General features: G+C 45.1%; 1 protein-coding gene across 2 annotated transcripts in view; it reads right to left on the bottom strand.

Moving 5' to 3' along the window:
- LOC143017004 (pyrin-like) overlaps positions 1 to 13,300 on the bottom strand; it is a 162,856-nt gene that overhangs the window by 81,383 nt on the left and 68,173 nt on the right. Inside the window, exon 1 of one of the 2 annotated variants that reach the window (XM_076171615.1) lies at positions 5,748 to 5,758. The exons of the other annotated variant lie outside the window; for it this stretch is intronic. The gene's annotated coding sequence lies outside the window, so the exon portion shown is untranslated. Of the gene's footprint in view, positions 1 to 5,747; positions 5,759 to 13,300 lie in introns of those variants that run through there. 2 annotated transcript variants of the gene reach the window in all.

Raw genomic sequence — 13,300 nt, 5'->3', positions numbered from 1 at the left:
TGGACACTTCCACAAACACACATTACGGGTTCAGATATGTCTATAGAATTGTTCATGGTTTGTTTTGAACCTATTGAAATTGTATATGGTAAAAACTTGACCACAAAACATTATAAAATGAGTTCCATAAAATGATTGCCTTCACCAGAAAGTATTTCAATGTTTCTTTTTATGAGATGGACAGCTAACTTTACACAATCTGAATGAATGAATGAATGTCCTGATGTGGTGAACCACAACCAACTGGTACTTTGTATTGTTGTAATAGTTGTGGTATAATGGAACCTAGTGTAGAGCAGGAGCCAAAGCACAAGTCACCTCATCCAGGAGGCCCATCTCATCCAGAGGGCCCATTGCTGTTCGTCCACATGGCTCACCTCTACCAGGAGGCCGCATACTGGCAAGGCAGAGAGTTTGGAGGCTGATGAGAACAGTCTATTACTGCTGCTAACCACAAGATTAAATCAAACGGAACGCTGCTGGCAGAATACACACAACACACACACACACACACACAGACGCACACACACAGAGAAGACACAAGACACAACCATTCTAAAAGCTGCGTAACTACACATATCCCCAAACAGATGCACAGATAGAGATATACATTCACATATGACATGCTTGCACAGTCATACACACCCTCCTCCTCCTCTCTGTCTTTCTGATCTGAGGCCGGCCCAGTAATGTGGTTGTGGAATCGTGGCAGGAATGTGTGTTTCAGTGACTGGACGAGCAGGGATCAAATGGGAACATGTGGACAGACTTCCAGTCTGAGGGCAAAACACAGCAGGGCTTGTTTAAAGCCATTTTCATGTCACGTTTTTTACGAGAATTAGTTTGATGGGGTTTTTGTTTGTCATTAGAGAGGACTCGGGCAAGAACGGGCAAAGCCAAAGCTGGAGTAAGACCACAATGCTTCAAGTTCTCCTCAAGCAGAGTGGCTCCTAAAATGTTGAAGACAGTTTTGCAGCTCCATCGGTGTGTTTACATGAACATTAGAAGCCTTGACTATAATGCAATTGGGTTTTCTTTTTCAAATACATAGGATACATAAAATACATGTTTGGTGGCTTGTTGTCAGTAGGTGTGTATGCGCACCTCTTTGCTCTCTCTGTCACGCCGAGCAGCCTTCGTGACAGCCGCGGCCTTGCAAGGCTTTTGTGCACGAGCGGCACTTGTGGGGAAAACGCTGGCATTTCCTGTATTTGTACGCACGGTCCCTGCTGTCCTTTGGCCCTGGTACTTTGTGAATTTCCTGCATTTTCTTTTTTGATCTGCGACGCTTGGCTGCGGCACAGGCAGTGTTCATAAAGGACGATATCCGAAGGAACCCTCAGGCGGGGTCACGGTCACAGACCTCCATCTGCCCCCGGTCAGGACTCATATTTTCTCTTCTTTGCTTCAGAAGTCACACCTGCTGTAAACCTATGAGCCGATCTCTCTCATCTCCACACAAACACTGCACACGCGTTTCATATTCCGATGTGGCTGCTTGTTACCGTGCGTCTCCAGACATTCCGTGTGCTGCGTGTTTACGCTTAAGCTCCGTTAGCTCCTCTCTTATTTCTATCTTGTTATTCTTTGATGTATCCCATTACTTCTTGGTCAGGGTTCACCACTGGAAACATGCAAATGCAAAGTAATCCAGCGTAATCTAACGTAATGTAATCAAATCTGACCTTTACAATCAGATTTCAGAAACCCCAGTGTTTCCCAGCTGTTCCCAACCTCAAACAGGAAAACCAGAATAATCTGCTCCTCTCTTCCTCGCTCGGCCCGCTCCCGCCCTTCTTCATCTCTCTCATCTTCTCTCCCCTCTTTCATGTTTTTCATTTGCTCGTTTTCTCCCCGTTTCCCTCTCTTCCCCTTCTTTGTATGTTTTCCTCCCTTCCTCTCTTTAGATCTGTTTCTTCATCACCACTCTCACCCTCATCCATCCCTCCCTCTCCCTCTCTGTTCTCCATTGCTGTGTAATTATAGTGAAAAAATAAACATTACTTGGACAGGCCACATCAGTCAGGATCAATACCCACTCACACACACACACCACACACACACACACTCGTGCACATGCACAAACAATCAGCAAACACAGCAAATTTACACATACAATCACAGACGTGCATTAAAATACACAAAAACACATAAAAAGTTTTGAGCATCACACAAAAACATGTCGGCCAACACACACGCGCACACGCGCACACACACACACACACACACACACACACACACACACACACACACACACACACACACAGGCAGACACCGTCTCACACACACAAATGCAGCGTTTGAGCCAGAAACACCGGCTAGCACACAGTCTTTCTGAGAGAGAAATCATATAAAATGTGTTTATTTTTCCCTCTCTGGTCTTTGAAGGTCCAACTCAATCCACATGGCCCTCAGCGGCTCTATTTAGGCGCCGGGATTCAAACCCATAAACTGTTTTCCACAGGGTCAGACGCGCCGGGTCACAAGTTTGAATCCCGATTTAAACTTGTTTACGAGCGAATGCCTCGGGTGTTTAATCTCGATCTCCCCTCACGTCTCCAGATTCCGCAGGGTCGCCGGTTAAAATCCTGAATTAGCTGTTTTTTATTTTAACGAGCAGCAGCTCTGCATGGGGCTCTTTGTCTCATGTTTGGTTTACTCTCCATATTTTTGCCAAATGTTTGGAACCACTTCCACAGGGTCGCAAGTTCAAATTCTTATTCAACTCGCTGGCAAATGAATTGAGTTTGCATTGCATCTGATTTCATGTTTTGATCTCTGTGTGGAGTGTATTGGTTTTGATCACTATGAATGTGATAATATCTCACTGATACACCACAGAATGATGTATATTGATGCTGTGTGTTTGTGTGTGTTAGTCTCTCCTCATTTTATCTGTAAACCTGATAGATTTCTAATGTTTTCTATGTTTTTGTCGCATTTCTCTTCCTCTTTGTGGACAGAATATATATTAGATTTTGGAAACATTTTTATATAATTGCTATTTTCTATGTTTTCATACCTCGAGCCAATTTCCCATTGAAAACTTATTCTGTTCTATTCTACTCTATTAAATTTTATTCTGCCCTATTCTGTTCTCTCTCTCTTTTTGCGTGTGTGTGTTTGTGTGAGAGAGAGAGTGTGTCACAGTAACCCCAGAGCCACAGTTTTGTCTCTCATCATGCTCTGCTCACTCTTTAAAGCCTCGGCTAAACATCCCAAATCTTGTTTTTGAAGCGAGAAAGAAAAATGATTTGGGTCGGTTTTTCCTGTGTTTAATCTTTTTTCCCCCTCCATCTTCTTCGTCTTCATCTTTTTCTACCCTCTGCTCCATTTTCTCTGGCCCGCAGTGCCCACGCAAACAGATGTAGGACCCCCACCCGCGCTCTGTCAGCCACACCCATCCATCTCACTCAACTTGCTGCTCCGCCACTTTGAGCAGAAACAACAAACTTGACAGAAATTTTAATGAGAGAGAGGAGGAAATGGCAAAGGTTATGTCTAACATTTTACAACATATCTGTTTCTTTCCTCTCCCTCTCTCTCTATATTTCCCCCCACTATATGATCCCCCTCTCTCTGTCTCTCGTCCATCTTGCATATTTTGTCTCTCTTGTCCTCCCTGTCCCTCTCTCGCCCTCTCTCTCTCTCATCCCCTCTCAATCGCAAACTTCTCTTCATCTTTGCCCGTTATACCTTGTTCGTCCTCCTGCTCTGGTTTTTGGTTTCTGAAGAAGAGTCAAACATCATTCCACTAGTAGCCAAGACAGACATGGTTGGCTGAGAGAACACAATCATCCTGATTAACTCCTCTCTCTCTCCCCGCACTCTTTCTCTCTCCATCTCACTTTTTCCCTCCGTCTCTCCTCTTTTTTTTTCCCCCAATGATGTGATAAACATCCACAGATGTGCATGACACACACACACACACACACACACACACACACACACACACACACTCTCTCTCTTAAATGCATAGAGAGGACAAGTAGCAGCCTGTTAGTGTGTTGTGAAGCTTTATAATTGGGCCATTTATCTTCATGTTAATGTAACATGGTGGAGTCCATCTAACCTTCACTGGGAGACAATTGGTTTCATATGTGAACTGAGCGCATCTCTCTCTCTCTCTCTCTCTCTCTCTCTCTCTCTCTCTCTCTCTCCCCCCCCCCTCTCTCCCCCAGCTCTCTCATAATCTATGTTAACACAGCAGAAAGAACACATTGCACATATGCATCACTCTGGTCTCTGTCTTTGTCTCACACACACGCACACAGTGGATGCTGTTCAGTGTTCAAGGATGGTCAGATGGTCACATGGCCTTTCATCAGTTGCTTTTCATTCTCATTCTCTCTCTCTCAGTCACTCTCCCTCCCTCAGTCAGTCTGTCATGGAGTGATTGACTCATATATCCGAATTAAGATAAAAGCTAAAGTTAACAGAACTTCAGAATTGTTCTCATTTGCCTCCTTCTTCTGTGTTTCTGTAGTTTCATTCTCATCTATTTGTGTCCACCTGTCACCGTCGTTGTTGTCTTCTTCTTCTTCTTCTTCTCCTACTCCTTCTGCCTAGTCACTTTGATATGGTTTCTCCCTTTGATATGACAGCCTCACTCTGATTTCCTTTAATGTTTTTCATACAGATCCCCTCTCCCCTTCAAGCTCGGTCATGGATCCTTTCCTTTATCTGTCCGTCAAAATGGGTCAAAGAGACGTTTTCCACCACATCCCACTGCTCTTATTCTTCATCTTTATCTTTTTTTTCATCCTGCCTCAGAGTGTACTGTAGAGGATAAATAGAACCACGGCAACCACATGAGATGATGAGATAGTTCTTCACTGTCATGCTTTCTCTTTGTGTGTAAAGTGTACATATTGGTACAGAGATAGTACTTCGATATATCAGTTTACTCTGTAATTTATTTCACATCCCAGACATCTCTATTTTGTATGTCAAACGCAGAGTCGGAGAGCACAAATGTTTGATTAACGACGGTGGAAAACAAAGTTCAGATGGTGTTTCTCTGCAATCCATTCAAGAATCTGTTATTGGTCCTCCGAGTTAAATGAAATTTACAGTTTGTGTCTGTGCCTTTTGGGTTCTATTGGCAAAAACAACCCCAAAACAGATAAAAGCAGGGATGAGGAGACGGAACACAGCACTGAAACTAAAAGAAACCTCACATTCAATAAAGGCAGTACAGATTTGTCGCCATAAAAGGTTTCCCGTAGGTGTTTCACGCTTTTATGCCCTCTGAGAGGAGTTTCCTCTGAGTAAGGACAATAACCACCCTCCCTAATCCCCTCTGATTACTCAGTGCTACAGCGCCACTCAGTGAGCATCTGGTGAGCAAGTGGTACCTATGCTAATTTAAAAAATGTAAACAAAAAATTTGCAAATATATATTTAACTGTCTTGTTCTGAGGCTGCATTTCCTTTCCTATTCCTCAAATCATTTCCTGCCGCTTCTTCCTTCTTAGTGTTTAACATTCTGTCTTGCTATGTCTTCCAGATGAATGACATCAGAAATCTGAAGTTTGTCATCTGTCAGCAACTGAGGTACGCGCACACACACACACACACACACACACACACACACACTCTTACAGTGTACAAACCAGGTATTCAAGAACATGAGAAATCTTGTGTAGCACAGATGATTAAACATAGCTACTGTTTAACTACCCCGACACTTTACAGTGGTACACACACATGCACATACACTATATATGTCTCTGTCAGTGTTTCACTTGGGTTCTGTCCAACTGGCAGTCTCCATCCCACCCAAGGCACAATGGAAACCAGGTTCACTAGAAGAGAGAGAGAGAGAGTGTGTGTGTGTGTGTGTGTGTGTGTGTGTCATTGCATGTGCACATCTTACAACCAGTTTTATCATGAGCAGCATAAAGGGGCTTCTGTTTGTAAGCAATGCTGCACACACAAACTATCTTCTCTCGCACTGCAAGGCGGCTATCTGTGGCACTAGCCGGCATCCTGGCCTCATGTTTACCATAGTACTTACTAGAGTTTAGTTTATGGAGAGAAGTGGGGAATGTTGTCAATGAAACACCCAGGACGGATGAATGTTTTGGACAAGCTTTGCAAAGCATTTGTTGTGAGCACGTCCGGTCTCTTTTGTTGACATTTGACTTCAAACGTGCTTCATAGAGCTGGAGGCAAAATGTTTCTTCTTTTAACTCAGTGTGGCGTCTCGCTGTGCTGAAATGAGACGAAAGTTTTGTTTTATTTTGTTTCTGCAAGTCTCGTGTCAGCCCAAGTTTGTCAGAAAGTTTACTATAACACCCAGGAAGTAAAAGGTAGGGTTTAGAAGCAATATTTAAACATCTTCGCATGGAGTACGTCTCAGTTTGCTAGTTGACCTCTTTGTCTTGAACATACGCAAATTGTATTTCCCCAATTTATTTCCCACATGAAATTACATCTGTAGTCTCAAAGCCTTTTTTCTGGGCTCTAGTTTCATTTGGCGCTGACAGTTGGGGCCCATTGTGAAAAATGAATTTAGCTGATTACTGTAAAGTTCCCGCCCAGTCTGAAAGTGTATTGTGATTGGCTCGGAGTCTGTGCAACAGTGTCAATGCAGATTAGAAGAGCAGAACAAACAAAACGAGGCAGCTCCTCTGAGAGCAGGCCGCCGCCACCGCAGCCGCCAAGGACTAATTCTGATTATAAGGAACCAACTTAGCTTCCTTGAAAACGCGTATTGTGCTCACACGCTGCAGTTACTTACACAGATGAAGCTGTGCTCTGCAAGAAGGCGACACTCCTTTCACGGGTGTTGCTTATGTGCACATTCTCACTTAATTCTCTTTAAACTTTGGCAGAGGAGAGCGTGCATCCAGGGTGAAAGGTCTGATGTTTATAATGAGGTCCTTGTCTCCACGGTAACTCTCTCTCTGCGTCTGGGTGTATCAGTCTGTATTTCAGATGAGTCCATCCTAAAAATCATCAGGATTTACAAAGCTAAGCCCTTCAGATGACTCATAACGTTAATAATATCCCAGTGTGCTTTGCTTTGACGCCAGGCATCGTTTTGCGGGAGTGAGGTGTGAATTTCTTCCTCCTTTTGGAGCGTTGCCTGTTCACATCCTCCAGTGAATAAAAATGATTAAGGACAGCATTTTGCTTATTTTTAAGGGCGCTACGCCGAGCCACCGAAGAGCTGCTGACGTTACGCCGTCTCGCCTGTTAACCTTTGCAGAAACTTTATTGGCACAAGCAGCACAGACAGAGACACAAGACTGGGAGAGTAACGCCCGTCGCCTGTTTGTTGACCGCTGTTGGCATAGCAACTGATCTCTGAGACATCTGGGGATATATCGCAAATGGTTTAGGGATATCAATCTCTCGCGCACACACACACACACACACACACACACACACTGGTCAGAGGGGTGCCCTTTGCTCGCCAAAGAACAAGGTTGCCTGAGGTTCAGTGCAACCGCCCCTCTAATGTGTGTTTTGGTGTGTCTATGTGCTTATGCTTTATGGTCACAAATTGAATCAGCCCAACATTATATTGGGTATATATACGGTGTGTGTGTGTGTGTGATGGAAACAAGTTTATTAGTAGGTATGAAAGCCACCCGCCTGTTTCTGGCCGGGGCAACTGGATGCTTCAGGGGAGGCAAGGAGACGAGCTAGATCTGTGGATGGAAGAGAACAGAGGGAGAGCCAGGATGGGATTAAAAGTAGGTGAAAGAGAAAAAGCTGAGAAAGAGAGGGAGAGAGAGAGAGAGAGGGAGGAAAAAGAGAGCGAAAGCAAATAAGTGAAAACCGCAACCATCGGTAATCCAAAAAGGTGGTCGGGATGGGAGAGGTGAAGAAAGGGAAGACGGAAAATAAGAACTAACACCAAACCGAGGGGGTGAGAGGTCACACGGAAAGATGGAGGGAAACAGAAACATTCTGCAGGAAAAACAGACGGTTAAAGAGCGAGAGAAGGGTAGCTGAGAGGGGAGTGAGAGAGGGAAAGGGGGAGAGAGAGAGAAGGGGGGAGGGAGGGATTTAATGAAGGAGGGAGAGGAAAAGGGGGAGAGAGAGCAAGAGAAAGAGAAAGGGGTAATGGTAGAGGAATAGATAGAGAGGGAGAGAGAGAGAAAGGGGCAGATAAAGAAAGAAAGGGAAAGGGGGAGAGGGACAAAGAGGTAGAGAGGGTGAAATGGAGAGAGAGAGAAATCCATCCGTTATTCCTTCTCTGTCAGGATGGTCTGACGCTTTCAGCTGCTATATTCTGCCTTTCCACTTTCTTTCTCTTAAAACATACACAGTTACATAAAGCTGCACACATCTGTAAACACAGCACCACCGTGAAGATGTTTTTAAATTTAATCACACATACATTACAGACACACACACACACAAGCTGCTTCACACAATAGAATGCAGACATTCACAAATAACACACACACACACATACACATGCAAAACTACATACATGCCTTAACACAATAGAGTGCATAGTCCTGTAAATGAAATCACACATAGCCTACATCTCTTTTACACACACACACACACACGCACGCGCACACACACACACACACACACACTGGATATGGGATATGGCAGTGGTCAGAGCCAAGTTTGGTGAAGTAGAAAAGCCTCAGATTATTGCTAACATATCTGTTTGTTTACGCATGGAGGCTTTGCAGCGTTCCGCATGCGTTCATCCACATCATGGGCTCGGGCCCCGCCCCCGTTCTGGATCCGTCCGATCTCAGAGCCCGCCGTTGCCCTCCGGCCTCCCTCTGCGTTTTCGTGGCGCGCATCCACGCATCAGATTCCACTTTGCGGATGACAAACATAATCCTAAACATTCTGCTTTCAAAGGAAACGCACGGAGAACAAACGCTTGGTGGCCTTCCAGAAGATGTTTTAAAACATGAAGCGAGCTCAGGTATCACGCAGGGAAAAGTGTTTTTTGGGTAAAGCCTCCATTCTGATTTTCATAAATCACGCTGGAGATCATCTGCCGTGTAAGGCAAACTCTGGAATCAAGAGTACGCAGTTTGTTCCCAGGAATCACAGATGGTCGAGTGTACATTGCTGCAAATCTCAAATATATCACAACCATCTGATGAAAACTCTGCTCTGCCTTGACCTTTGCAAGTTGGCCTTTTTAATTGTATATATTAATTGTTAAGAGGTGGGTAATGACGAACATGGCCTAGTTTACGTTTCTAGCACATGCGTAGTCATGGTGCGTTAGTGCCGATACGGACATTTGGATCCTCTTTAAGACTGTAGCCTAATCAGGTGTGGTTTTACAGCATAAGGGGGTTTCAACTTCGGAATGCTTTCCCTGAAATGTCACTTCATCAAGGAATCAGATGGAATCCCCCCCCCCACAATTTGTCGCAGCAAATTCATGGTGAGCACCCATATGGTGGCCAGTGGAGTGCAGACATTGAGGCAGACCTCCTAAGTACACGATCACAACAACCGAGTCTGCGCTTTGCTTGTTTTCTTCTCGTTTCATATTTCTCCTCCATCTGTCAGAAGGCGACTCGGGCCAGCCACATCTTTACAAATGCGGTCCGTGCAGATTTATGCTGTTGTTGTTGTTGTCTAAGATGTTGTTTGACACGCCGGAGACATATTTTGAAATTAAATCTGGGATCTTGTGGTTTTCCATCCCGCCGCCAACCAGCGAGTTTACATGGATGCGGTATTCTGGATGTCGTATGTTGGCAAGTCAGGTGTTATTTCTGGACATCATCTTCTTGATTGAGCATCCGTTTTTGAGATATTATCTGAAAGAACTTTATGCAGGCTAATCCTGACATAGTAGAAGTACATTTAAGAACGTAGGAGGCTTATTTGAGCCAAGCAGCTGAGAGAGGCTGGATTGTTTACTGGAACCACACAGGGAAGTCCGACAGTAAACAATAATGCACTGCCAACTGTTCCCGACCAACAAGCTCACTTAGCATATGGGCTAAATTCCCCCTCTCCCTAAGCACTTTAGGAAACGAATAGACCTCTGCCGATTTCAGTCGTGCATCGGATTTCCTCGCCAAGCGCGTGAACTCGGCCACTGTTTCTCATAAAATGCCAGCACTCTTCCAGACCAACGTGTAGCTGCCTCCGTAGAAGAATCCACCACAAAGTCCTCTTTAGGCCACCGTAGCCAAAATAACGGGAGATTCTGCCGCCGTGGCATTCTTAGAAATGGGCCAATGCTTGATTTACTCGCTGACACATCTTCGTGCGAACCCCTGATGCGAATCGTCTTTTCAACCCTTTCCTTGTTCAAGTATTACATTGTCTTAAGCGTTGTTGCCACAGACTTCCTGAGCAGCAGCGGCGTCGTCTGTTTCTCTGCCTCTTTCGGGTAAACAGTGCAGCGCTGCAGGACCTCTGTGATAGCCTGGAGGTGTGGACAGGCAGCCAGCTCAGACACACACACTTACACACACAAACACTTAAGGCCACACACAAAACCATCCAAACTATCCAGTCTAGTAAAACAAAAGCTTAAGAGCATGGCATTTAAGAGACTGATGATTATGACTGATCATTATGAGGTGTGACTGTGTGTTTGTGTGTTTGTGTGTGATCGTGTGAGTGTGTGTGAGTATGTGTGTGTGTTTGTGTGTGTGTGTGTGTGCGCACATACAGTAGCTTATATGTTTTATGTTTACAGCTGTGCCCTTATGAAAGAGAATTATGTTAATTGCAGCCTATTAAGTTCATACACAAACTCACCATGCACACACTCTTTTATGCTCACTTTGTCTCTCTCTCTCTCTCTCTCTCTCTCTCTCCCTCTCTTACACACACGCACGCACGCACACTCACTCACTCACACACACACACACACACACACACACACACATACACACACACACACACACACACAAAGCCTTCATTATTTTAATCACCCCCTGGCTGTTTCAGACAGTGAATGCAGTGATTTAAACCCTGTCCACCTTTAGACATGAGCGCACAGAGGAGGAAGGGTAATGTGTTCTGTACCTGATAGATCAGCTCACCTGTGTTCCCCATACATCCACTAGAGGGAAGTGTCGGCCAGATTCCGTTCACTGGCGTCAGAGCGGCCTGGGAAATGGAAGCGTGGAGGCCTGCGTTACAGGGTTACAGCCCTGATAAGACCTGCAGAGAGAGAGGCAGAGTGTAATGAAGGGACATTAGCCAGCTCTGATAGCATTGACTAGTGCTAATGGTGTGGAGAAGAAAGGAGATGGAGAGCGAGTGAAGGATAAGAGGAGGAGGAGGAGGAGAGGGGCGAGCGAGTGAAGCGCAGAGAGAGTCTGGACTTGTAACTTTTTTTTTTTTAAACTAACACACATGCAGGAAGGGGCGGCGAAGCCAGTGTTATATTTTATCCTGACCTTTGGCAGAACGTAAACGCACGTGTAACCGTAGCTTATTAAATGGAAGGGAGGCGCATAGTTTGGATGTATACCGGAAAGACAGAAAGTAGAGAAGAGTGGGAAGTTCACGCCCAGAGAGGAAGAGGAGATGGTAAACTTCATCTGTTTAGAATATGAAACATTTTGTGTGCCGACGTACTAAAATGAAGCAAATGCGTGATGGTGACAGTAAACATGTGGTGGACATGTGGGGAATGGCCGTTGTGTCATATCAGTAACTATGTAACTTCATACTTTAATATATCCGTTACACACTTTGATTTCTTTGTCTCTCTGTGTTCTTTGCCCTCTTTTTGACTCCTGGGCCGTTTTGTAACGTCCATCTGTCTTCCTCCCGCCTCCTCTCTTTGTTTTTCTTTTCACACCCGCAAACCGTTAAGCCAGAAAACTCCTCGGCGAGGAATCCAAGACCGTCGCGCAATCAGCCTGACACACTGAAATATATGTCCAGCAGGTGTGTGTCCGCGCCCGCACACAAACACTGAGGTGCGCCAGATTGTTTGCACTGAGATGTTGGCAATCGATCAAGCCAGGGCGTGTCTGACACCAAAAGTGACGTACACACACACACACACACATTGTTTTAACAGGGAGTTGGGTTAATTTGAGGAAATGGCAAAAGGTTGTAGACTAGTTATGAAGAGCTCAGGCCTGAGAGAAGTGAGTCAGTCTCCCTGTCACACACACACACACGGGGGATTATGATTCCGCACACACACACACACACACACACACACACACACACACACACACAAACACACAAATACATTGTAACAGCCCCCACATATTGACTGCACTACAGTATTTAGAGGTTGCTTTTTCCTCGCTCCTATTTTGCACTTTCGGTCCTTCCTGTCCTTTTTCTATCCCCTAGAGATAAACAAAACCTTCTCACTTGTGTCCTATCAGTGAAAGTCCATCCGTCCATCCTCCCTGGAGATGGAAAGAGTGAATGAGCCAACGGAAAAAGGGATGAGAGCAGGACACTGAAAGACAGGAGAGGCTGTGTCATGCCTCCTATGAGCCGCTCTCTTCTTTGAAAGTTTCTTGTGTCTGTGTGTGTGTCTGTGTGCACGTATGCTTTCTTTGGTACTCCTACCTGTGTGTGTGTGTGTGTGTGTGTGTGTGTGTGATGGTATGTATTTTTAGTGGATATATAGAAGTATGTGTGTTCATTTACACTCCACACATTCCTCTTCCCTAACCAGATCCCCGGTCCAGACCGCCAGAGAGGCCCACCTTGCTGCCTGGCGCGTCCCAGGAGAGCTGCTCTGACCGGGGCAAGGCGAGAGGGAAACGGTCGGGTGGGGGGTGGGGTCAGTGCTGGCCTGGAGCTTCCCACTCAGCAGAAAGAATAGAGGAGGAAGGTGAAGATGAGGGCAGAGTGGCGGAGCAGAGAAAGGAGGAAAAGAGGTGAGAACAGAGGGTGGGAGAAGAGGAAACGGGAAGATGACAAGAGGGACAAAACTTCATTCATTCATTCATTCATTCAAATGCTTATCTGCAATGCTCTGGATTTTGGTGACCTCTTCCTTATTAGTAAAGTAATGCTTGGATTGAAGCCAACAAGAAGTCATTTAAATCGCTTTAACTCAGCCGTCTGCTATTATCTGCAAACAAACTCTGGTACACAACAGCAAATAGCACTTTGTGCGGCCAACTACAAAGTAAAAAAAAAAGAAGATAACCCAAATAAATCACCACAACAGCGATCGAGTGGAAAACATTACAGGGACGAAATGAAGTGAAGGAAACGGCGCAGAAGCCAGAAAATATCTTGGAAAGGGGAGACCGGAATAAATGAAAAATGGATGCGGTTCAGGAGGTGAAATCGGAGAGGAAGGTTCACACATCTTCTGTCCCCACATGATGAGTACAGCGTTCTAATT

The sequence above is a fragment of the Genypterus blacodes genome, unplaced genomic scaffold, assembly GCF_046128005.1.
Source record: "Genypterus blacodes isolate CSIRO-AG114 ecotype Tasmania unplaced genomic scaffold, CSIRO-AGI_Gbla_v1 ptg000260l_1, whole genome shotgun sequence".
Lineage (NCBI taxonomy): Eukaryota > Metazoa > Chordata > Actinopteri > Ophidiiformes > Ophidiidae > Genypterus > Genypterus blacodes.
Note: the sequence above shows the minus strand (reverse complement) of the source record. Positions and strands in the feature narration are given on the sequence as shown.